Below are 27,401 nucleotides of genomic sequence, written 5' to 3'. Positions count from 1 at the left end.
GGGTCACATCTGAACTTAAAACTCATTTTTACTCTTTGGCTTTTAAAACTCAGGACTGACTACCACTTTTTGTCACTTAATAAGCTTTGTTTTTAATGTAATAATATATATCTTTTTTTTAAACAAAGCTTATTAAGTGACTTAATAATAACTAATTAAGTTATTTAATTAATAATTAAATTAAGTAAATAAATAAATACAAAAGTAACATTATTACATTAGATAATATTCTAATGTATCAATATTGTGTTTTCATTTATTTATTTATTTTGTACTGCATTTTGGTGTCAACCCCTGTTGCCTTTTAAACGTGCTATGGTATGGTATGAATAGAAGGGTTTGAAGTTTTATATGTGACGGTACCATCAACCCCAAAATCACAAGTGATGTTCAAATAAAATCATCTTACAAATACGCACACAAGCTCTAACTTACTACAAATGGTAAATGGTACTTATAGCGCTTTTCCACCTTACCAGGCCCGCAAAGCGCAAAACTCATTCACCTACTGATGATGCAGCATCGGGAGCAACTGGGGGTTGAGTAATCTGCTCAAGGATACTTCGACGTGGTCACAATGGCATGGGATCGAAACCTCAACGTCTAGGTTGCGAGACGACCACTCTTCCACTAGATAGCTACGTCAGATCTTGTGTTAGCCTTTGGTCCATGTCTGTTGAAAAATAATGAAATACCAACAACAAATCATTGGCTCTTAACCGTAAAAAAAAAAAAAAAATATATATATATATATATATATATTAGTTAAAATTTCCTTTGTAGTTTTAATTCAGTTGCTTTTCGACAAAACATATCTTGATGGCAGAGAACACCCGTTTAATATCAGCATTCTACAGGCCTAAGTAGCGGCCTGAGTTCATATGCAGGATGAATATGTGGGCCATTGAGGAAGCTGGAAGCTAACATCCTTCACCTTCTGATATGGACACCGGCATTTAGAGGTCAATTGATGGGGCGGGAGGAGTCGACACTGTGTGTGTGTGTGTGAATGTGAGATTCCACATGAACATGCAGATGCTTTCGTTTAGTGCAATGAAATCAGCAACAGACACAGAGCAGTGACAGTGAATGTGAGCTTCTGCATACACACACAGAGATGTAGGAAGCCTGGTTGCATGAGTTAATGGAGTGACATAATCGAGAAGGAATTTTACTCAAGGACTGCCGCAGAGAACTACAAGGTAGCCTCTAAACTGCCCTTAAGAGCATTCCTGAAGTTTTCAAAAGCATCTTTAACATAGCCGAATGTATGCAGGATGACAGATGTGTGAACACTCAATACAACACATTAGAAAATGTCACACAGAGTTCTGAAGGCTGGTCCCGGCCAAATAGGCTCACCTCCTGATTGGTCGGCCTCGCTGTGAACCTTGACCCGTGACCTTGTCTGAGACTTGTGACCTTGAGTGAAGCGCAAGGCAGAGGTGCGACTCCACCCTCCGCACGCCCTCCACTCCGCCTTCTCCCCCTCGGATCATTCGTCTTCATCGGGAGCAGGACGGCGGGGAAGGCGACGGAGAGCAGAAATGTCAGCGAGACATTAAACAGGACGCGCCTGTGTGTGCTCTCCTCGTCCAACCTGTCTGATTGCCTACACCCCTCTTTCTCCTCCTCCTCCCATCATGTCGAGATACACTTCTCCAAGGAGCAATAAATTCATCCTCTCTCCTCCAAATCTCTTTGTCTTTCTATTGTATCAACACCCCTGTCACCTTTTGTGTACATCCTCTCTTTAGCCTCATATGCTTAATGTCAAGGCCACTACCACCAGTAATTCTAATCAAATGGCTGTATTTAAGGCCCATCTCCTCTGAGAAGGAAGCATATCCTCCTGGGGGAAATGAAAGGTTATGTCAAAGGACTCGAAATAACTTTTTTCTTTTGCCAATCAATGACTTTATTTGAGGAGAAACTTTTTAATTTTTTTGCATCACAACAACCCAAAGCAGAGATTTTATTTTAAACATTGAAAATACGATAATATCACAACTTTTTTAAATTTGGCTTTCTTTTAATCAGTAATTCATTTCTTTTGGTCCCGAAATACTTTGAGTGAGGCAATTTCAAGCAAATATAAATTTCTGTTTGAACTCATTTCTATGCGTATTGCTGAATGGGTTGTATGATGCAATGCTTTAACAATCATAATGACAAAAACAAAAGAAAATCCATGTTAATGTAATTTTGAGAACATTTATTGTGCAGACCTCAAAAGTCAAAATCAATATACTTTTAAGCTTATAGGCCACGCTTCCCTACTTACACGTACGCTGTAATTATGGAATTCAATTCATTCCCAGTTCTGGTCCTGTTAAGCATTATATTGTATTTTTTTTCCTCCAGACACTTATTAGGCTAAATACCCTTTTTTCCCCCCTCCAATTATGGATACTCTCTGCTTTAACGCAATTCAGGCCAGACTTCTATGAAAACTGTACTTGACCATCCAAGCAATTAATTCCAGTGTTGAAAGATACATATCAATCTAAAGTTAGCTTAGCAATTAGCATAGCTTTCCTATCGTTTCTCGTACGCATGTCTATACAATACTTGTCAGAAAGGTAGCTTATTGGCCGCCATGGAGGTGATGATAACTGACTTAATAGTAACCCAGCAACATGTTGAGCTGCATTAGCAGCTAGCCGAAGCTCGTTCCTAGCTAGCTGGTGCGGCATAAACAGCAGCCACTACTCGCTAAAACTCGCACGGAAATGATGTGAGCGCGTCCAGCTTAGCGAAACATTTTGAGACCCTCTTGGAGGTTCAATTATCAGAAAAATAAAAATATCTGTGATTCTCAGTTTAAGTATTCAATGTGTTTTAATGAGGTGCAAACTGTGATGCGATGTGAATATGAGTGTGAATGGTTGTTTGTCTGTATGTGCCCTGTGATTGGCTGGTAACCAGGCCTGTGTGCACCATTGCACCCAAAGTCAGCTGAGAACCCTAATGAGGGTTTGAGCTATAGAAAATGGATGCGTGGTCAAACACACTTTCTAAAAAAAGTTATGATTTTTATGTCATTTTTATTTCAAACATAATCTGTTATTTTAACAGGGGTGTGCTCACTTCCGCTGTTAGTTAAATGTGGAGCCTGTTTATGTATTCCCCGTCTAAAAGTTACTGACCACAATGAGATCAAGTCACATGACCACTGTTTGTGTACTGTGCTCAACCACGCAAACCTGCTTTTTTTGTTGCATGTTTTAACACAACAGGCCAGAACAGCAGCTCGATTTTTGTTTTTAGCTCCTGTTATTATTGTAACCTCGGCAACCAAGCCTCAGCGTCCATTTTTCCCCCCTGAACCTAACCATGCATGTTTATTTTTCAGGACCTAAACCCAACCAAGAATACACAGCCATGGTTGATGTCAGAAAGTCTCATCAAAATGCCATTAATGGAATATCATGAGAATGCGTTGAAGCGTCGCCACCTGCCAGCGCACGTGCACACACACACAACAGTGTTTGTGTGTGCGCAAGGCGGCCCGACACAGTGGAGTGGTGTTTATTTTATTGAATGTTTATTTCGCTGTGTAAAACATGCCACTCAGGGACTTTTGTGCAGCGATGTGCTCCAAAGCCACTCTCCCTCCGCCTCCGCCAGTGTAAACAGTGTGTATATATGGGAGCGTTCCCCTCACTAGTCTGTGTACTTGTGTAATCCATCCAGTCACACATTGTAAACAACATCTCTACATGTTTATAAATGCTGCCCAACCACTCTAATGAATTTATGGTAATGCCTTGTTGGACTGCTGCAGCGCTGTGTGTAAGTGTGTGTGCCTACGTCTATTAAGAACGTCTATCGCTTTGGTTTCTGGTGCGCGATGAAGGCTCTTTACACGCACTTGCTGGTTAAACGTTAAAAGCCGGTAACAGCGGCAAGCAGTGACTGACTGTTGGGAATCTGCGGGCCTCAGTATGAAGTCCATTAGCGAACATGCTCACTTCATTCCTTTCTTTACTGCTCAGCGGCATGCAGCGAGATACAATCTATTAATAATGAAGTTAATGTGATATATTCTTGGAAACATTTGATTTGTGGCTGATTTTAAACACAATGGAAGCTTTTTCCACTGTTCTATTATCTGACACCACGACAATATCTAAGAAACGGATGATGGAAATGTCATAAACTTAATTTGACCACACTTCCTCATCATTTTTTTCCCAAATTTATGAGCGATATAAGTAATGTAAAGGGGTTGCTGATTAAAGCTGGGTGCGTAAAAGAGCAGTAAAAACTGTTTAAGGGACAGTGTATATTATTTATCGCCATTTAGTGGTGAAATAATAATTCATTCATTTTAAGCCGGGCCACGTATATATATATATATATATATATATATATATATATATATATATATATATATATATATATATATATATAACTCACAAATTTGCCACTTTATGAAATCAAATCTAAAAAATCATTTTTTTTAAAATAATCTAAAAAAAAGTGGCAAATTTGTGAGAAAACCCCCCTCAAATACACGTAGTGTAGCTATGGGGTATATGCCACGGAGGAGGCGGGACTTCCAACTTTCTGGTTTTCACACATCAGCTTTGTTTCCGTTTCCTGTTTGCAACGTGTGGGCCGCGTCCCATTCTTGCGCTTCCGCCTTTGTACCCGTCGGTTGAGCGTTCCTGTCGACGGGTGCGAGTGTGTAGTGTGTCTGTCTCAGTTGTCCGAAGCATTTCCGAGAGTTGAGACATCGGCGGGAGCGCGCGGTTGTTGGGCGCAGGGGTGGGGGTGCGAATGTTGGAACGAGGGAATCTTAATTTAAAATGTTCTCGTCATACACGGCAGCTAGAGCGACAACACTTCCTGATCCCCTATCAGCTGACTAACACTAACCAATCAGAAGCTAGCATAATTTAAGTAAATGCAGGTGAATGACAGAGAGCAGCAGATTTGACACATCAATTTAGCTACTTGTGCAAAAAAAACAACCCAAAATGAATGAAAACAGAAATGTACAAGTAAATACACATTTGAACAAATTAACTTAAATGCTTGATCCTCAAGATGTGGACCTTTGCAAAGCGAAGTGTCTTTGTTGCTGGCCGTACCCAAGCATCATATAGTTAATCTCTGCTAAAGCAATTACTATCTCCTTATTTGAAAACTCGACCGAAAACTGTTTGTTGGTACAGTAGTATGTGTATTTCTCATAAGTTTGAGGTTTATTTGTCTCGCAAATTTGCCACTTTATAAATTCGCAAATTTGCGAGGTTTTTCCACGCAATATTACCCCCTCTGAAAAAAACCTAAAACGTGGTCCTAATACGCCGTCGTAACATGTTCTATCACATCAACGTACATTTAAAGAAAAAATATAATTGTAGATCTAGTAGTCACTAATTATATTTCATAGGTCGCGCACGTCTTACAGGAGGCCGACATGTTTCGCTACCATCTTCCTGATATGGATATCTGAAGGAGAAGAACTTCACAAACATAGTTAGCCTCTGGTGGAAGTTGCAGCTCGTGTCGGACCCAATGGGTCAACCGCCACTTACCTTCCAAATAATTCGGTAATTGGCTGTGATTCGGGTTCCCGTCGCTTGTCTCGATCCCTCCATTTTGCTCTCGCTAGCTTTTGCTAGCTTCTCTCGCTATCCGCTCTTGTTAGCCGCTCCAGTTAGTTCTCGCTAGACACTCTTGTTAGCCGCTCCAGCAAGTTATCGCTAGCCACTCTCGCTCGCCGGGCTGCTCGCTCGCTCACTCCAAATAATAATTGGTCGTAATTGGTGGTTGCCTTGCGAAGTGTGGTCTCTCTGAGGCACCGTAGTGCACTCGTTTCAAAATCATTGCCATTCAATTGCAGAGACGAACAACCATTCACACTCATATTAACACCTTGGGGCAATTTATTGTCTTAATTGATTCACATGTAAATAAGATCAGCAAAGCTCACATGTAATATATATACACAGATGCTGATTGGAGGTCATTTTTCTCTTGAGTCTTTGGTGTCGCACGATACATGTGTTTTGTTGATTTGAAAATTGTGTGCATGCAGGTGTGTGATATGAGAGGGCACACGTGGGTCTGAGACTAAGCCATCATGGGCAGCCCTCATCAGGCCTGACAGGTGTTATTACATTGAAATGAGGGCAGCGATGTATGCATCTGTAATGTGGACCGGGCCTCTTCTGCTTGATGGAACATGACGCTTCTCATTATCGTGACACATCTGAAAAAGGAAAAAGAAAAAAGAAAAAAAGAACAAAGTACCAACACTTTTCCCCGAGTGCGGCCCATCAAGCCTAATAAAGAATTGTAAGCACATTTCATGAAGACATGACTAAAAGTGACATTGTGCTTATAACAATTCCTTGAAAGTCCTAACAAATGCTCTATTGCTGCTATAGAAATTAACTTGCTACGGCAATCAAATGTTTCACATTCTCCTTTAATTTTAAGCTGGTTTTACTTTTTGCTACCTGTTTGGCCTTCCTTGGGAAAAGTAGATAGAGTTTTGACTTGCGGCTTGAACATTCTTTACCCTCAACATTAATTTAAAATTGACTTGCATTTCCATATGCACGATTTTCCGTTAGTGGTGAAACTTCTCAAATGAGAACAGCATTGATTGGGCAGATATTTTTTTCACACATACAGTGATTGAATATTTTTTTTTAGACCACCAGTTTGTCTCACAGACCATCTGGCATGATGACGTTAACATTGTTTACAGAACTTACAAACATTTGTGTGTACCACTTGAGAGTGGGAATTTTTTTATATATTTGGCCCGTTGACTCCCTGCACTGTTACATGGATAACAAAGCTCCCAACAGAGACGTATGGGCTCAAGCTAATATGTCAGCACTTAGTGTGTATATTTCCCTCCCAAACGCTAGGGGCAGTATTTTAATAGGACATTGTTGTGGCACTACTTTTGGTGAGAAACAAGGAAATGCTAAGTGCTAACATCTTATCGTGAGCTTGCCGTTCGCAAGGTTTGTATAAATTGTATGATGATATTTATTTATTTATTTATTTATTTTGGTGTCAAATGACATGAGAGAGAGAGAGATAAGCGAGTTAGATGGATAGTTAACTCAAATTATCCCAATTAGAAGCGGTGTAAAAGACAACACATTGTATGAATGCATTCTGAAGTCAATGCAACTAAGGTGATGTGTGCCGCATTGTATTAGCCACTGCCTTATCGCTAGCCTTGATTACTGATTTGTGAAATGAATGTATTAATTGTGGTGAGTTAATGAAGCTTTTATTTGGTTCTGTCTCATCCGGTGGGGGGATGTGCCACAGAGACAGACCGCTGTGATCACACACAATGAGCTGTGATATAATAAGCGACAAAGATAAATGCTTCCCCTTTGTTAGCTGGAATGAAAATAGCAGAATATAAACAAAATGCAGTATCTTATTTCCCTGCTCCCAATATCATAAAAAAAAAAGTGTATGAACAGCAGACTATAAAAACAAAAAACAAAAACATTATCAGCAAATTACAAGTAATTTTAGAGTTAGATGTGTGTGTTAATGGAGATTGGTATGAAAAGGCTTAAAAACAGTGCAAAATATTATAATGTTGAGATGATATGTAAACATTGGCAACTCACGAAAAATAAGTTTTCTGTCCTAAATTGGATTAAGCTCCAACTTTCCTTTATGGATTTTGCATGTTCTCACCTATCTGGAGTGTCCCCCCCCCCTAGCTAGGGCCTACTCGACTTACTCCTAATTTCCCCCAAAATATGTTTCGTAGCTTAGATGTGAAGAAAAGCCAAAATACAGTTTAATTTTGTTTCCATTATGTTATTATCTTATATTTCATTTGTGAAACATGCATTGTGTTTGATCAGATTCACTCTATTGGAGCATCGAATACAAACGCATCCTTTAACATGTAACAGTAACCTACACTGTAGTCACCCATCATCTTCACTTATCTTGAAACATCTAAACAAGTGGGGAACGTCGTGCCAGAAGCAGCTCTCTTGCAAACATCTGTCTCATTTGAATGTGCTCCAGCCAGCTTGATTTGCTGAGGAACAGATGTGATGCCATATGTTTCTGCTTCTTCTCCGCAAAGCAGTACACTAAGCTACTGTACGCCGCCATGTTGGCGTCCATCTAATAATGAGAATGTATGCTTGTAGGCAGCTACTCAGTGTAGCGCCTATGTTGAGGTTTTATTGAGTCGTGTTTTATTAGTTTGCTCTATTTCATTCACTCTATTGTTACTTTTTACCATTGTAATGTAATTACATGTTTAACAAATAAAAAAATATATTAAAGAAATAATGTGAGATGCAATATAAACTATACCCTTAACCACAATATATATATTTTTTAGATAAGTGAATAAATAATAAAGCAATAAATGATTTTTAATGACAAGATAGAAAATGAGTGTTTTTCAGCTATTATATAGAGTACCATTTTGAGGAAAAAAAAATAATAGAAAAACCTAATGGATATGACAGTCATTGACTTGTTTGGTTATTTACAGGTGTGACATGCAGTATGCTCTCCCATTGCTCCCTTGTCGCGAGTGAACAATGCCATCTTGATGACAACTTGGTCATTCATGTAAGTGCATCACTTTAAATTATTGACATCTCTATTCTGCATTACAATTTGAAGCTTAATATGGTGATTGTAGCTACTACTGTATAGACGACAGGATGATTTGCTTTTACTCTTCGTCGTCTGACCTCTCTTCAAACTTTCATTAAGAAGCTTACTGATTTGGAATGAAATCCAACATAAGACTGGTCCTATACTCAAGTTGACAAAATTGTTCCCGTTGCGTTCAAGAGAGAAAACCCCTTAATGGTCACTGAATGAACTTGAACCTGACAAATGTAAAATAAATTAAAAACTGATCAAAGTCAGCAAATACTTGATTCTCGGATGTCTCCGAATGATTATCCTGAGCGATTATCCTGTGGTGTGACGTGAGTTCAAAGGAATTTTTCCTTCCTGATGATCTGCTCAGAAAACAGCATGGGTTGACGATCAGGAATGGTAATCTTGTTCACTATTTACGATCACATATTCTTGTGTGTGGTCAACAGTGAGTTCAGTCTTCTGCTTTTATTTTGGAGGAAGACATTTGCGATGACGATATTGTGTGTGGTGTAATGTGTTGTTCAACAGCAAAGCTCTAAAAATAGTAAACACATACTAGATGATTTTTAAATCAAATCTCCTAACCTTTATGCCGTCACACACAGAAAAAGACTGGAGTGTTGAAAATGTCTATTTTTACTCTTTTCCTACCCAACGTTATTGTGTAATGGCGACTATTGCCGAAATAAGTCTTTAGCATGAAACTGCAGTAAAATTTCGTCAGTGGCCTGTTGCTTAAAGTGTTAGCCGTACCTCAATTTCCGTTCTTACACGTTTTCACGTGCTTGTGGTCTCGTGAAACGTAATCAGTCGCCGCCCAAGTACTGTTCCAATTGAAAGTATGAATAAACCAAGAATCCTTGAATGTTCTTCTTGCCAGCTAGCTTAAACCAAGGATGCATCGGTTGTTTACTTGTGGAGGCTCGTCTCGGAAAATGCATTTTGTGCAGCTATCACATAAATACATTGGAGTCAGGAGGGACGGAGTACAAAGCCGTTTGAATTTACTCACATTCTTAGGAAGAAATTTCTTGCATATTTTTTTAGGAAGACCATCTTCATATTGAGAAATTGTTTGCGTAAAGCATTATATAACTCCAAAAAACTGAATCTAAAGATACTCACTGTCTTTAAAAAGTGAGTAATTTTACTTTATTACTGTCTTTTTAGTTTTTTCTTGTTATGTTGGACAGATTTGTTCAAATGTTACTTGGAAATGAATTCTTTGCATTACTTTTACATTCCAATTAGGCGGTTCCATTTTATTTCACATTAACATTGACACTTAAGGAAACGTTAACAGTGGCGTCACGCCAAATAAACAATCCAGCGATACTAACATTTTTTCCTATTCATATTCAGTAGTGTGTGACCATGTTTCCCCTCAGAGATGGTTTGGCTGAATAGCATGAAAGGACAGCTCAAGTGTATTAGTGACTAAAGTATACACAGTTTATTGCCCTTCATTCCTTTATCTGTGGACGTGAAAGGGGTCTATTCACTCGGGCGGGCTTATGCAGTGCACGAACGAGCAGCCGCTCCCATGTGCGCGGGCTGCGTTTGTCCGCGTTCGCTCCAGCAACTGAGAGGGACAAAGGTGAAGCGGCTGATTTGTTGCAGTGGCTAAAATAATAGAGCAATTTCTTTCCTTGATTCTCGTGGTCTGCTGTTGACACACACGCGCACGCACGTACGGCGACGCACACAGACAGCAGGCTGTTCTCGCAAATCATCCGCAAACAATGACGCTTGTGAACAGATCACATCAATCTCTCTCAAGAGAAATATTAGTTTCCCTCACCTTAGTGCTCTCTCACCAAACTAAATCAAACACACACACCTGCTAAGGCCACCGAGCTTTGTGTGTATACGTGCGCAATGAAAAAGAAAAACATTTTTTGCTCGTCTTAAATTTACCTCCAATCCCGCCGGAGATCCACGAAAATATTCCGTGAGATTCCAATGTCACAATCGTTCCAGCGAGGCATAAAACAAAAATGTCGAGCTGGGAGCTGATTGCACATCAATTACACCTTTATTTGTTAGCAGAAGGTAAGGTGAGAGTGGCCTTGTTTTCACAGCAGTTGAAAATGCTGCTTGTTTAAACGATTATAACATCTTACAATAAAATCCGCACTCAATAAATCACACGCTTTCACAGCTAAATAGGAAAATAGAGGATGACAAAGTAAGGCACTCTGCGCCACCTCCACCAAGGCTTACCATTTGTCACATATACACACACGCATTTTTAAACCAAACGTGGTGCGAAGGCCCTATTGTAATTCCTTATTATTCCAATAAATTGCCTATTTGGGGGCTTTCCGATACACACAAATGCAACAAATTTACAGATTGTATGGTTAAAGTACAACGTTGGCTTGCTACTTTGGGGTTCAGTTATTATGGATTCACTTTTTTGCGGGTTTTCATTTGTGACCAAATCGGCATCTATTGCAGTTATATCTTGCTATTTTTCATCCTAAATCTAAAATGTCTTTCTTAGTTTTTTCTTTCTTTTGTTTTTTTTTAAGGGAAACTTGCTTTACAAAAAACAATACCAATGAACATTAGAGCTTCCATTAGAGCAATGTTCGCCCCCCTCCAAATCTGCATTCCCTCTTCATGGATGCATTGGGAAATACGTGTTGATCGCTGCTTCACTCAGACCGTTCGGAAACTCAGAACGGATTTCGTTTTTTTACAGTGCCATAGTTTACGGGGAACCGGAGTCCAGTGCATCAGACAGCAAACATTTGAGGCACAAGTTGCTGATTATAGGCCGCGTTCCAAAATTAATGCAAGCGGACTGCGCGCTATACGTCCTGCAGCACATTATGATAATGAAATGTTATGTTTAATGCTATGTTAAAGTTTTTCTTTTTAGTTTATACTAGCTTACTACCTTAACTCCTTCTTCTTTGTCTCCTTCTTTTTCGTCTTGGTCAAACTTCCGCTGGAAGTAAAGTACAGTTCTTCTTCTTCTCCTCTTCCTCCTTCTTCTTCCTCTTATTCTCCTCTTCCTCTTCCTCCTTCATCTTCTTCTTTTTCTTCTACTTCTCCTCCTCCTTCTTCTTCCTCTCCTCTTCCTCTTCCTCCTTCTTCATCTTCTTCTTTTTCTTCTTCGAACCTCCACCGGAAATACAAGGTTTTACAGTGTTCTTCAGTTTCCATTTCAAAAGTTAAATATATTAAGTGTAACGTGTTCAAAAAGTGTAAATCCCTCCCTGGGAACACTGTACATACATTCAAAGACCCTCTTTTGGACTTTACAGCTGAAGACAATGCTTTAGACCCCCCCCAATGCTCACATTTTTCCCCTAAAGTTTGCGAGAATTTCATGACAATGTTGAACCATTGCTTTCTTTCTTATCATCAATACTGCACCAATAATCTTTGTCGGTCACACTTTGACTCCACATTGGTAGCTCCAGTCAAACAATAATCAACGTCTGATACGAGCTCCAGACTGTTCTTTAACCGTATAAGACAATTAAACTCCGAGTGAGCCACCTGTCCAAATATTTTTGAGCCCTTGCTAGAGGCTCACAAATGAAAGCCAAACGATTGCATTTCAGTCACTTCATGTAACTTAATAATGTAATGTAAATTTATGGAAGAAGACTCTGTGATAAGAAAGGTTTTAGGGTTTAAAAAGTTTCGCCTTTCTGTGCAGTTTAAAAAAAAAAATTTTTGTCAAGAAAGGCAACGCTCTCTTCATTTTTCTCGCCCGCCCCCACTAATCTCTGTATATGAGCTCTCAGGAAGGGAAATCTCTCTCTGTGTGTCCTGCTTGTTCTAATATGTGTCAGTTTCATCCTGTACTCCATCGCTCTGCTTCCTCCTCGCTTATTTTGGCTCTCCGTTTCCTCCTGTCTTCATATTTCTCCGCTTTGTTTGACTCCTCTGTCCCCGTCTCCTCCGGCTCTATCATCAGTCGTCGTCAGTGACGAGATGAGGACAACGCTGTGTGTGTGTGTGTGTGTGTGTGTGTAGTTATGAGAAGGATGATGAAGTTTACGCCATTCAGTGCGTCGTCCTGGAATTCCTAATTTAACCCGGTGCTTTTTGTCAGAGTGAGCCAGCTTTTCTTGACACTTTGTCTAAACATGCTGATTGTACTGGAGCTATGGGACTGTGTATGAGCGAGCGTGCACGTGGGGCTGCTGCTTAGGGTGCACCTGTATTCCTATGTAAACTGTAAAAGTGTCATTCAGCGAGCTATATATTTAAGAGCACGTGTTAAAAAACAGCTTTCAGGGTGAAGTTCAATTCCAGAAAGTTATATTTTCATGAATTCTACATCTGCTTATAAGATACATCCACCTGCATTTGTATCCGCATCCCTTTATTTCACTTGCCATCTGAATTAACTCATTAACTGCCATTGACGACTATAAATGTGACACTTTTGTTAACAAGAGTATGAAAACCTAGAAAAACAGAACAGATATAACATTTTTGATTAACCAGTGAAGTCATGTGATTTATTACAATTAAAAAATTTAATCGCTTGATGCCCCGAATAAAAAAAAGAAAGAAAATATTATAAAAATAATTCGGGATGTCAGACGATTGAATTTTTTTTTTAATTAATCGCATGACTTCAATAGTTAACTCATTAATCACAAATTTTATGTCTGTTCTAAATGTACAATACATTTTTTTCATAGGTTTTCATACTCTTGTTAACAAAAAAATGTTAAACTAAAAGAAATAGTTTAAATGAATTTTTGACGTCTATAGCCGTCAATGGCAGTGAAAGAGTTTAAGTAAATCAAAATTGTTCAGTCTAGCTCCAATTTGTTCATATTACAGAACAATTTTCCACAAGAATTTTAACCATCTTTTACTAATATGTTAAAATTCTTAGTGTTCATATAGAGTAGCAAGAAAATAGTAATCATTCTTCTCTTCACTTATATGCGGAAGAATCACAAAATAGCAACAACAACAAACAAAAAAACAACCCTAGAAAATATACCGTTTTGGGTAAAGTGCTTTAACAGCATTTGACTTTGGAAGGTGCATTATTTTCTTCAAGGGATGCTTTCATTAAATTATCATGCCTTATTTTAAGTTATCGGTACTTGGTACTCTTGTGGTCATCATTTTACGAACAGGAATTAGAAATTAGAAGAATAGAAAATTGTCATAAATTTCATGCAATTTTAAGGAAAATGCTATATTGTTGTATATGTATTTCTTCAATAATTAGGTCATTGTTTCATTTGTACCCCCCCCCCCCGAAAATGTATGTATCAAAGGTACTAGTGGTAAGTGTTATCGGAAATCCCCAGTTCTTACAAACCTCTCATCCAAATATGCAACATTTTAGAAAAACTATCACCGTGAAATCCCATGTGATGATGAATTCCAAAGAAATGAATGACTAATGACTGTTTTGTTGCATGGTCTTTTAAAACCACAGCTTACTCATTTGAGGAAAAACACAGCGTCAGTATTTGTGTCCACAGAGAAAAGCACATTTCAACAATCTGGGAAATATGAGAGCGCCAGCATAGTCATCTTGATGGTGATGATCCTCTCTCTCCTAGATTAGATTTACTGCACAGTCCCAATTTAAGACATAGTTTGACCATATCTTCTGTGAATACTGAACAATCCACATGTTCTTCGAATTGTATGTTTAAAAGGTGCTGGATGCGGCCGCCGTGTATGTGTCATGAAAGAAACGATAAAGTGCTGACAGGCAAGAAGCTCTGATTTACTCATGAGAGAACTGATGTGCATTAGTGTTCCAGGAATGTGCTGCCGACAATCCAAAAGTTTCCAAATCAGTGAAACTGTATGTTTTTATTTGACAGTAATTGTGAAACTCTTCCATGGGTGCTTGCTCGATGGAATGAAAATAGGAATCTTGCATGTGTTGTAAACAGCATATTCGGTGTCCAAATCCTGAATTTAAAAAGTAGCGCTAAGCCTGTGACAGTTAGCTGTAGAGCAGAGCAGAACTGCTCATTTCAGCTGCATCTTCAGATGCGAGGGGTCATACACACAATTAGGTCTGGTGAATGCGAATATGACCAAATTGTTTTGTTTATTTTTAACTTCAATTTCTCAAGGATCCATGTGAGAACATTTCCTCTGGACAGTTGGGCTAGTATTTTTCATCAGGTGCAAATCGGGGTCGACTTTTGGTAAACGATGATCATGTGATGAAAGTCGAGTTGAAGTCGATTAATGTATGACGTCATTGATATATATATATTCAGCTTAGCACAGCAGTCGGCCTACCTACAAACATTTTTTTGTGTGCCACTGACCTGTTTCATGTTTAGTCATATTTCGATGGACCGGCACACTTTATTTTTTTTAAACGAGCCGTTTAGTCTTATCTTGTGTTCTATAGCATAGTATGTCAAAAGACAGAACGTCGTAGACAGGCTCCAAAAATGTAAGCATTTCTCTCATTCTGTTTCTATTTCACTTGTGCTTTTATTGTATTTGAGTATAGCCTTGCATATTAGCCTAATCGGTTCAACCCCTAGTTGATTGGACTATTTCTGCAAAGACAGTAAAGGCACGGTTATGGACAGTAAATCATTGATGTCATGACATCGCTTCATCGCAACAGCACTAGAGCGTTCAGGTCAATGCTGATCATTGCCTCATTGCGGTATATTTGCATGGCCGCTGGAGGTTGTACAGTTTTAAGTTTATTTATTATTATTTTTTACATTTCTCATAGTCATTGTTCATCACTAATCTAACGGTGCGTTGCATCTGAAACTGTCATGACTCTTTCTGGTGCTGTTGTCATTCCACTTAAGTTGAATGTAATAAATAAATACATAAATAAATAGTGATTTTGTGCCATACACTTAACAGTATAGTAGCCTAAAGTAACACTTCATATAAATGGATCCCTGATCTTTCAATAACAGACCAAATCTGGCCCTCTGACCTCATTACCTTTGTGTTGGCCCCATGAATGTAAAATGTCTTCTTTTTCCACCTACACACAAGAGGAGGAGCATGCTAAGTGGTTTGCTCATTGCTCATTCAATACAATACAGTGGAACCTCAAAATTTGAACGTCCAAAAAAACACACCTATAAATTCAATGAATCGTTGGGTTAAATATTTTCCAATGATGTCATGACGCATAATGTGATGGCAAAGAAAAAATGTGATATTTAGGAATGAATTGCAAGCGTCTCTGTCTTGGCTGCTCAGTACAATATGGCCAAAATAATAATAAATGGACATCAATAATAAAAGAATGAGAATGTTCACTCTGTCCGTGTTGTTTTGTCTTGATATGAAGAGACTCCCCTTCCAGGCACAATATCCCACTGCATCTTTGTCAGCATATCCATCAGGTGCTTTGAAGTAGTGGTGAGTACACCATTTATTTTTGTTTTACTCGTGTAAAGTTGTCTTGTTTTGCACTACATTACTATTTCCATTTACTTATTCAAACTATCGAAGATGGAGTGTACTTGGAAGGGATGCAAAGGTTGTTTTTTTTTAACTACGTTGTCCATTTTCTCCTAATTGTAGCACCTGAAAGACCAAGTTACAAGTAATTCTCTTAAGCTCGTTAGTGAGGTCTGTGGCACTTTGTTTGTGTGCCTCAGAAATGTGTTTCTTCCTTCCAGAAGGGCTCCTATCTGCTCTCTTCTATTTGCTTTTACATTTCAAGTACATTATTTTGTTAGTCATATTAAGCAGAAAATAGATAGACCAGACCCTCTGTATTCTTTCTCCGTGAGTGCAAAAATGTAATAATGCATTTAAAAGTCAATTTCAACAATGGCATTACACAAATCAGCCTCACCCTGTTCGACACTTTTGCCTCCATTCATACTCTTCCATCCTGATGCATCTCTTCATTTGCTGTGGTTTACTCTATTCAGTGGTGGAGGTCTACTTTCACACTTAACAGTCTGACATGTTTTTCCATTTTGCATTGCTACATTATAGTGTGCGCGTGTGTTTGTGTGTGTGTGTTTACTGGTTGAGGTCAATTCAACTGTGAATTTAATAAGAACACAAACACGTAAAAGCATTCACACATGACAGATTCCTTGGCAAACAGGGTTAGACCTCTGACGTCATTGGCTCAGTGTATTGGGAAGTGGAGAGGTAGGCTTGACACTTTTTGCTTTTGGTTTTTAAATAAATATTCTTAACGTGAATACAAGTTAACCACTTTATGAAGAAAAAAAAATAATGAATGGTGTACTCAACTCTAACTCCTACAAACGTGACAAATAATGTGAGTGATTATGTTGACCTTTTGAGTCTCGTCATAGGAAGACAGAATACAGCTGAAGTTCTGTTGTCTGTTCTGTTCTTCTTCTTTTGTTATTGATCTCGACATATGGTCGCTTCAGCCATTTTTTGTTGAGCAGCCGAAACAGACACACCACTTGGGTTGCTAAGCTACATTGCAATAAGTTCTAATTTCTCTTCTAAAGTAGACTAGTCATCACATTTTGCATTGGTGCCACTTTGCCGTGGTATGGCCCAAGGCATAACAAAATAAGATACAATGCCTTGCGAAAGTATTAGCCCCCCTTTGTAAAATTGTGGAATGAAATGTATACTATATATATATATATATATAAAATAACTAAACAGTGGGGTGTGCGAAATTATACACCCCCTTTTCTCTCAGTGCAGCCAACTGACTCCAGAAGTTCCCTGAACGATTTTGGAATAATCCAACATGATTGGTGATCATAGAGTCCACTTGTTTGTAATCTACATGAGCTGGAGCTGTTTTGCGTGGGAGAATGTGCAGAACTGATAGAGACATACCCCAAAAGACTTGCAGCTGTAATCACAGCAAAGTATTAACTTAAGGGTGCGAATGTTTTCGCACGTGCTACTTTTCAGTTTTTTATTTGTAAAAAATAAATAAAAAATACTTAAAATATTCTTTTTCCCCCCACTTCTCAATTGAGTCCCATTTGGTGTTAATTCTACACAAAATAATTCCAATTGTATATCTTCTTTGAAACCTGAAATGTGGCAAAAGGTCAAAGTTCATGGGTGCAAATACTTTTGCAAGGCGTAGTAAAATACATAAAACCTTTTGAATCTGATGAGTGTTAAAATGTTGTTCCAGTTCTGGTCCTGTAGAACTTAAAAGCACTTTCTTGAAGACAAGAGTTAATTTAGACCCAATGTTGATGGGACCTAATGGCAGTTGGCTGTGCCAGTTTTTTCCCTTTTTCCTTTGAGGAAATCAATCTTTAAGTCAGTAACAGGCCGTGTTTTTGACCACTTACCACATCCACCACCCAAAGATGTGGAAGATCAGTTTATTTTAAATTTCTAATATTGCCTTTGTGTGTCATGTCTTCACCCTCCCTCGTGATTTTTTTTTTTTTTTCATTTTCTTCACCTCTGCAGATGGCATCTCTCACCCTCTCCACTTCCTCGCAGCTTGTTTACAGTAAGCAGTCTTGACCATGATGGTTTTACCTTTTATGGCCATTCTTCATCCACGCTGAAAGCGCACTAATACGACAGCTTGTTGCCCACCTGCCCCTCCTTATTTCTGACCTCCTGGAATGGGTGGAGTGTGTATGTGCACAGACTGGATCGTTGTCTATGAAGCATTCAGTTTCAGCAAAGAGCAATTCTTACTCTTTTTCCGAGGCAGATAGTGGCTGCGTGAGGCAGCGGTTTGTTTTGAGTGCTTTGTAAAAAGCTCCTCTTACAAGTGTTTAGGTTACACTGACACACTCATGCATGCATGCACACACAGACAAAGCAGGCAGGTGTGAGTGAGTGAGTCTTGCTGCGAGACTGAAGTTGGAACAAACATGATGGATGGGAGGGGGAAAGATATGACAAAGTGTGCTAAAGTGTGAAATGTTACGTTTTAAAGCACTGTTCATGAATAAGTCTGAACCTTTTTACTGGCGACTCATTGCACAATAGCTGAAAATGTACTTTTTAGGAACCCCAACAAAGGTAGTTTTTGCCAAACTCTGTGTTTGACTTGGCGTTCTAATCTCCTCATGTGAGATTCCTTTGTTACTTTCAAGCATAAAAACTCTTTTTTGCTTGGTTTGTCAGTTGCTTGGTTAGGATTCTAAATCATTCACAACAAGGGAGGGCTGGGGGATTCCTGTAAATCACTAAGTTGGGACATTTGGGAGAGTAATGGTTCATGTAGATGCTCAGAAATCAATTCCAATAATTACATTTTGGTGAGAATCTGGATAAATATAAAGGTAATGGAATTTAGTTCAACTGTGGCATTTCTCCCTGGACTCAGAAGGAAAATGACATCCTGGGATCGAATACGCAATCAATGACTTTTTTTTGTCCACTATGCACCAGCCCTGAAACTAAACTAAACATTGTGGAAGTGGCACATGGGCTGAGGAAAGAATCCTTGAAACATTGGCGAGATTCCTGATAAAGGTGCAGATGCTGGATTTTGTTGTTGTTATTGTTGTACTGTTCGGCCTTGATGTAGGTCAAACTGTTTTTTTAAAGTTATTTTAATTATTTTATTTTTTAACTTTAAAATGATGATATTCAGGAATAATGTGTTGGGGGCTAACTAGTTTTGGGGCACTGAAAACAGGCGTCCGTACAGTTTGTATGTCACCGTTGCACTTAATAAAAACATTTCATCTGCTAAAATAATAAATAAATAAATATATAAATGAAATATAAAAAATAAAAATATATAAATGACTAAAGATTTGAAATCAGTCAAATAATTTTGGGCAGGACCCAATTTTGGTTAGCGGCGTGCCCTGCATACTGCCACCTGTTTAAGCTTTAAAAACAGGCGTCCGTACAGTTTGTATGTCACCGTTGCACTTAATAAAAACATTTCATCTGCTAAAATAATAAATAAATAAATATATAAATGAAATATAAAAAATAAAAATATATAAATGACTAAAGATTTGAAATCAGTCAAATAATTTTGGGCAGGACCCAATTTTGGTTAGCGGCGTGCCCTGCATACTGCCACCTGTTTAAGCTTTAAAATTATGATATTCAGAATTAACTTGTTGGGGGCTAACTAGTTTTGGTACACTGAAAACAGAATAATAACCCAAATAATAAATAAATAAATACATAAATAAAATATAAAAAATAAAAATATATAAATAAATAAAGATTTAAAATCAGTCAAATAATTTTGGGCAGGCCCCAATTTTGGTTAGCGGCCCTGCATACTGCCACCAAGCTTTAAAATGATTATATTCAGGATTAACTTGTTGGGGCCTATCTAGTTTTGGGGCACTGAAAACAGGCGTCCTTACAGTTTGCACTTCACCGTTGCACTTTTGCCATTTTTCGGCAGCCAAAATAATAAATAAATAAATTAGTTAATAAATAAAAAATATATAAAACATCAATATAAATCTGAAAAAAATCTAAATATCCAAATAAATAATGATTTAGAATCAGTCAAATAATTTTGGGGCATGAAATTGTGCAATTTTGGTTAGCGGCGGCCCTATGTGCTGCCACCTGTTGAGAGAGTACAACAAATTAACTCAAAAAGGCACATATACACACATATATATCATTAACACATACCTGAGTCTGACTACAACCTTCCCGGGGAACGTCATAACAGACCCAAGGTCCTCTAAGTGTGCTTAATGTCTTTGTGAAACTAACGCTTTATTGCTAGGCATCTGTTTTTTTGTGCAACAGGAGTGCTGTACTATAGCTTTGCCACAGGGCCTATGCTGAGACCTGACCTCGCCTATGATGAAATGTCAGCGCTTGTGAGTGTTTGTGCGGCTCTGGAATGCCAGCATTCGGGGCCTGAGAAACAGTCACGTACAAACAAACAAGGGCTCGTCTTTCCCTCTTGCCCTCCTCCTGTGCCTATCGCTCACATGAACACACGCACACACAAACATGCGCGCACAAACACGAACTAACACACGTGAACAGACGCAGCATGCTTGCCTGAGAGTTGTGTTTATTGTCTCAGTGTTAACTGACGTTGCTGCCATATCTGGCCCCTGTAATTAGATTTACCTTTCCTTGTTTTTCTTTCCTCTCTTCCAAGCCCGTTCCTACTTTTTGCCTCCTCTCCCTTCATCAAAGCTGTTTTTTTCTTCCTTGTGCAGACATAAGGGTGAGAATCCCAGATTCCCCTCTGCGCTTTATTTTCATTTTCCACCTGTCCCGTGTGTCCAGTCACCCCAGAGACACTGCACATTATATTCAATTATTTTAGAACTGGGGCACCCCTGGAGGGATTTACCCCCTCCTCTGCCCCTGAAGACCGCCGCAGCCACCTGAGGGCTTTCTCACCCTTTTCCAGGGTGCTATACCTTGCTCCAGGGCAAGCACACTCCCAAACATCCGGAAGTAAACAGAATTGAGGGTGAACAGGTGCTTGACAGGTTTTTGGTAGTCCCTATTGAGAGTTTGTCGACAGATGAAGAAGTGTGTGTTGTCCCAGCAGATTTGAAGTTGTCTTTTATCATCTCCTTCAATATATCACTTGCTTCTCAACAACTTCTCCCCAATGGTTTGGGACAGATGATAAAACTCAAACAATTCTAAAGTCCAATAAAGTTGACTTTGTTGCTTATTATCTTTCCCAGAACCACTGATCTGAGCAAAGTATTTTTTGTAAAACTTTTCCCATTGCAAAAGCGCAGATATTGAGAGGCGTATTTCATCATAATGCCCCTTGAGACTTGGCAAAGTGCCTTCATTTCATTTATTTTAAATATCCCATTCCATCAAACTCAATTACCCCCCCCCCCGACTGTTTTATGCACAACATAAATCAAACTCATCTACGCAGTTTGCCATTTGAAAGGAGCAGATCTGAATTCTGCTTTGTTGTGAAATTCAGTATTCGGTATGGCAAGAAGACCCAATAAACATGGAGGATATGCGTCGTTTCTCACAGACAACAATGGCGGAGTCAGGATCGTCCCTGGTCATGAGCAACGGGAACTTTTTGATAACTCATGCTACCAATACTGGGATCGTACAAAAAAATGTGAGTGAGGAAATTGGCGCATCTGCTAAGCAGGGTTATTATAGTTTTGGAATTTTCATCTTAGTTAGGTTTTTTTTTTGGGAGTTTTTTTTGTTTTAGTCCGTTTTCTGGGTGGTTCTGTTAGTTTTTTAAATTAGTTTTAGTAATTTTTAAAAATGCTTAGTTTTAGTTTAGTTAGTTTCAGTATTGTTTTTTAAGTGTATTACTTGTGCGCAATATTTAATAAACACCATGGTAAAATGAAAAAAGTAACACATTTCTTACCTAGCGGGCTGCTGCTAGATGACATCACTTCCGTGACACACTTTCAAACGTCCTTATTCCGGTTAATATTGAAATAAATATACTTAAAATCACATTTAAAATAATCCCCAAAGGCTCGTACATTAAGTTAATAACGTTACCAAAGACTAAAACGATGGACATTTTCACTATAATTTTAGTTAGTTTTGTAAACATAAAATGTAGTTTCAGTTAGTTTTCGTTTTTTTTTTAATATTTTTTGTTTTTATTTTATTTCGTTAACAAAATGTTTTAATTTTAATTTTAGTTTTCTCGTTAACCTTGCTGCTATGTCCTACTTGTTTACAGCTGTCTTTTGTTGTCTACTTGACGTTGAACCAAGCTAGCAAACTCATTAGCCACACATTATACACACGCTCTCTTTTTCAAGAAATTGTCTCCGGTGCGTGTGTCACGAAGGACGCAAATACACGTTCTGCATGTACACTACTCCCACAGTCCTTCTCCATGTCAATTTAATACTGCGAGGGGGCGTGGCCACGAGGTGAGGCTGGGCCTCGCTCCATTGCGGGCTTGAGAAAATTGGTGCCCTGGGCCGGGTGTGTTTACAAGTTTTATGGATGAGATGCTGTGCTCCATGGGAGGACGGTGGGGGAAAACAGCTAGCCAATTGGAGCAAAGCTTATTTACATATTGCATAATAATGAGTAACCTGTCTGTCTCAGTCTGCCAGACAGATATGACCAAATAGAAAACCTGGAAAAATTGCATGCTGGCTGGGCTTTTCCAACCCAAATTATGTTGTAAACTTGATAAAAAGACATCAAAGATGGCATGGGACCGTTAATAAATACGATTGCACTTTATACTTATTTACTTATTGAATTCATACGCCACAGGTCCCCCAAAATGTTGCACCACATGGACCACATGAGTAGCCTGTAGGGCTGTTTTAAAAACAGCTCACAAGTGATGGCACATTGTGATTTCCCAGGAATGTTGTAGAAATGATCCTTTGAAAATGTAAAGGTGCAGAGATTTATATGAATTAAGTGTTTCTGATTGATATTTATATGTTTCCTAACTAAAATAATCAATACTATCAGTATTAGATGACTATTACTATTAATACTAACGTCTAGTATATTCATATATTTTATATGCAAATGTTATTTGAGCAAATTTGTTATTTCAGAAGTGTATGTCAAACTGGCGTCTGGCATTAACCAGTGCCCAAGAAGTAGTTTCCAATTTCAAAAAGGTCAGTGACCCCTGCTTTATACTAACAAATTCAACGAAAAGATTTGTTTTAGGAATCCCTTGTGTTGATAAGCACAATCAGTTCACCTTGGCAGACGTCTACTCTCGACCGTGAGTCTTTTTAGTTTTAGCGATGTGGTCTTTGCTTCTGTTTTGGAAAGAAAAACTAAAAATGTCCCAGCGCTGGTTGATCATGCAGTGCCAACAGTAAACTCCTCTTATGGTAGTGTTATGACCATTTGTGTGTGTGTGTGTGTGTGTGTGTGTGTGTATGGCCACATGGACTATGCCACTTTGTTTTCCTCTCTAGATTTAAAGCCTTACATGGAGACAAACAGACACCCAAAAGATACATGGAAGCTCCCCAGAGCAGTTTTCTGTGTGTGTCTGTGACGGTGTGTGTGTGTGTGGTGTGTACGCAGACCTCAAGGGCCTTTAGGTGACGGCTACCATATCAAAGGTTCATTGAGCGAGGATTAAATATCAAGCCTGCCATAGAGGAGGTTTGGTCCAGTTTGGAAGTGACAACAAAAGGTGACAGAACATTAGACAGTCACTGGAGGGGTGAAATCGACTCCATCGTGCCCTCAAAACATCTGTTTTAATATCTTATTTGCTGCCGAAAAAGGAAGCATCTCTCACATCTGTTGCCTTTGCCGCCGTCCTGTTCTCGTTTTGAATCTGACTGAACAGTCACTGAGGCGGCAAATGAAAGACAGGAGTACAAGAGGGAAGAAAAAAGAAAAAGTGAAGTATTGGACTCCACCTCCCGTCTCTCTCACCCCCTCAGCCCTCCCCCCTGGGGAATGTTTGGGGGCCCAGCTCATATTTTGTTTGCACAATGCATTCCTGCAGGCTCTTTATTTATGTCAATCTTCCTTTTGATCAGCGTCCAGTTACCACCGGTTACCCACTCATTGCTTCTGTGAGTGAAGGAAGCCACCTGTGATGCAGGACTGTGTGTGTGTGCGCGCGCGTTTTTTTCCTTTCTTTTTTTCTAGCCTGCATTAGTGTGGGGCCGTCGTTACGGCGCAAGTTTACCGTCAATTAATGCGGCCAAATGAATCCCTCACATGGTAAAGTATTTATGTAAGGTGATCTGGGCCGGAGGTGCAGCTGTGCACATCTGTCTGTGATCTATGCCACAGATGGTCCTACCTGCTCTCACACACACATGCACAGGGGTGGAGAGGTGAGGCATGTGTTTTGTATGGTGAGCCACATGTGTGTGCGTGCACTGTATATGGGCTGTAAATCTTTCCTTGCTGCACCGAGGTAACATTTATGAGTGCATCAGAGGAGCAGTCGCAGCTCAAGGGATTATTATTATTGGCTTTGAAAAATGATATCACAGAAAGATGGAAACACATTGTTCAATTAATACAAAATCTATATTGTACGTGATCAGTTTTGGATATCATTTGTAAGACCTGTTATTTAATAGTTTTGGAATTTTCATTATACAGTAGTTTATTTATTTTTGTTAGTTTTAATGTGAAGGTTTGTTCATTTTTATTAATTCTAATTTAGTTTTAATTCCTTTTTGTGTTATTTATTTATTTATTTATTTAATTAATATAGGGATGTTCAATACCACTTTTTTTTCCAAGACCGATGCCAGCACTCAGCTCTTGAGTAGTTACCGATACCGATACCAAGCACCGATACCACTAGTACTTTGGATACATAAAATCCCCCCCAAGAAACAATGACAGATAGTTTTAAAGAAACACTTATAAATCACAAGATAGCATTTATCCCCTGAAGATTGCATAACATTTATGGCAACTTTCTATTTCTCTATTTTCTCATTTCTAGTTCCTGACTGTAAGACAACTGCAATTGGCCACTGTCACGAATACTTATACTTAAAATAAGCCTGGTATTGGATACTTGCCGATCCCTAATTTATGCATTTTTTTTATTTACAAATGTTGTGTATTTCTTCAAAAACTTTTTTAAAACAACCATCCACAAATCAAATATAGGTACTCTATAGCAGTGGTTCTCAAACCCGGTCCTCGAGCACCCCTATCTAGCCTGTTTTCCAAGTCTCCTTCAGCCAACACGGCTGAGGATCGTTATCAGGCTTCTTACAGAGCTTGCTGATTAGCTGATCGTTTGAAATATCTGTGTTGGCTGTTGGAAACATGGAAATCGGTACTTGAGGGCCATGGTTGAGAACCCCTGCTCTATAGCAGTCCACCAAATGTGATGGTCTTACTTTCCATCCCTGGTTTGCAGAGGTGCCAACTTCTAAAGTCCTTCTTCTGGCGAATGGTGGTGCTGCCAAAAATTAACCAAATTGATAATCAACCTCAAAGAAGAAGAATTCGAAGGATGCTCCTTCAAATGTTTTGATGCTTCCCAAGAAGCGATAATTGGCGGGATGGGTGTGGAATCGCCCCCATCAGGTGGATTGTCAGGGCACTGCCCCCTTGGCATGGCACTGATCTGTCTTCTCACATACCATATATTAGTGTGCGCTTGAATGGGAAAATGACTTTTTACACTACATTTTGGCTTTATGAAGTTCAATCCATTTACATTAATGTGTCTTTTTTTATTTTTTCAAGAAGCCTATTCCTATTAATTTCCAGTCTCCATAACTGACATGAAGCTTACAGGTATTTCATGTTTGGCTAGCTATCGGTAAGCTAAACTGTACCTTACCTGCGTCTGTTGGTTTCACAATAAGCTGGACTACAATGCAACTTGAAATATTGCCAGTACATTATATGAAGTTTTACGATTTCGAAAGTCAGTCATTTTTCTGTTATTTTCTACGAAACAAAATGCATTTTCACATTACTTTTACACCCAAATCCCAACACCAGAAATATGAATGTTTTCACAGTCATGTAGGCTATATTGTATATTTTCGTCTTGTGAATGTTGAAGATTTGCACAGACATTCAATATGTTGTTTCAATATGTGTAAATGTAATTCTAGTTTCTGATATCTATGTGTTACTTATGCTTGAAACGATGGGTAGAGCGGTAAAACATGCTTGCATTGGTATTTTATGGTGAAATCAGTGTAATTAATAATTTAAAAGCGAATCTGCCCTTGTAATTTTGAAGTGCATGTATCAAGCAATAATAATTAAAAAGAAAAGCTTCTGCAAATAATATCTACTTGGTTCATTTAAACAAAGTTGACTTTTGTCTTGGTGGCGTCGAAGGTCTTTCTTTGCAAGTGAATAATGGAATTGTGGTTGAAAGTGAAGTACACATTTTGAAAGACAGATGGTGCCCAAAGCAAAACGTTGCTGTTTAACTACACATTTTTCATAACACACGCAAGAGAACACAAAGAATCTCATGATGGTAAAAATGTCAAAAGGTGGACTCGCAGGTCCAACTTGAAAGTTTTCTACTTAAACTACTTTGTGTTTTTATTTTCATTCTTTTTATGCTCTGGTGAAGATTTCTTTTTTCCTTTTAGGTCCTTAACCTCACAACCAACATCGCCACATCTGGTACTCGGCAACTCATCATTCACTTTTCATTTGTATCGCCATGATTTTAAATCTTCGATATTTTCATCTGAAGCTTTAACCTGGCCTATAAAGAAGATGAATAGACTACAAGGTTTCTGCAAGAGGAGAAGGGTAAGTGAAAGAATAACTTAAGTTGAGGCGGCCATGATTCAGGTAATTGGCCTCTGACAGCCCCTCAGTGGACACCATCTGAAGCCTGCGGTGAGACAGGCCAACCTCCAGGTGTGAAAGTATTTACGGGAAAATGTGAAGCCGTTTTTTTTTTTTGTTGGACCAGCCTGAGGAATTTTCATTGAACAGCAGAAGGCTGTTAAAAGAGAAGAGCGATACAAGCGAGTTTTTTTTCTCGATACCGAGCCGCTACGCTTCCTCCTTCTGCCCCTCCCTCCTGCATCCCGCCATCCTGAAAGAGCCCTCAAGAGATGCGTGTACCCTCTCGCTGCCCATATCCAAATAATTAATCCAAAGCAATTACTCTCCTCCTTCATCTGTCCGTTGGCCCGCTAACAAAACATTTCGACACGTGTCCTCATCACTCCCCTTTAATTAAGGCAGCACTATTTATCACTCCCCTTTAATTATCCTAGCCTGTTTATCAGCCTGCCTTTAATGGAATTGGCACCAGAGAGATACTCGGAGAAAACACTTCCCGCTACGCTTTCCTCGCTTTGGAACTCACTGGAGGAGACAAAAAGCAACAACATAAGAAAAAAAGAAAAGAAAAAAAAATCCGTCAAGAAAGGGATGAATACAAAATGGAGACTTTAAAA

General features: G+C 38.9%; 1 long non-coding RNA gene across 1 annotated transcript; it reads left to right on the top strand.

Moving 5' to 3' along the window:
* Positions 1-6,931: 6,931 nt before the first annotated feature.
* Positions 6,932-25,957, top strand: LOC147167052 (uncharacterized). The gene is made up of 3 exons (XR_015096383.1): positions 6,932-6,995; positions 8,519-8,598; positions 25,373-25,957. It is a non-coding gene; the product is annotated as an uncharacterized LOC147167052 (long non-coding RNA).
* The last annotated feature ends 1,444 nt before the right edge of the window (positions 25,958-27,401 follow it).

This window comes from Leptonotus elevatus, chromosome 10, assembly GCF_054856555.1.
Source record: "Leptonotus elevatus isolate MCC_2025b chromosome 10, RoL_Lele_1.0, whole genome shotgun sequence".
NCBI classification, from domain to species: Eukaryota; Metazoa; Chordata; class Actinopteri; order Syngnathiformes; family Syngnathidae; genus Leptonotus; species Leptonotus elevatus.
This window is presented reverse-complemented; position numbering and strand designations above follow the sequence as displayed.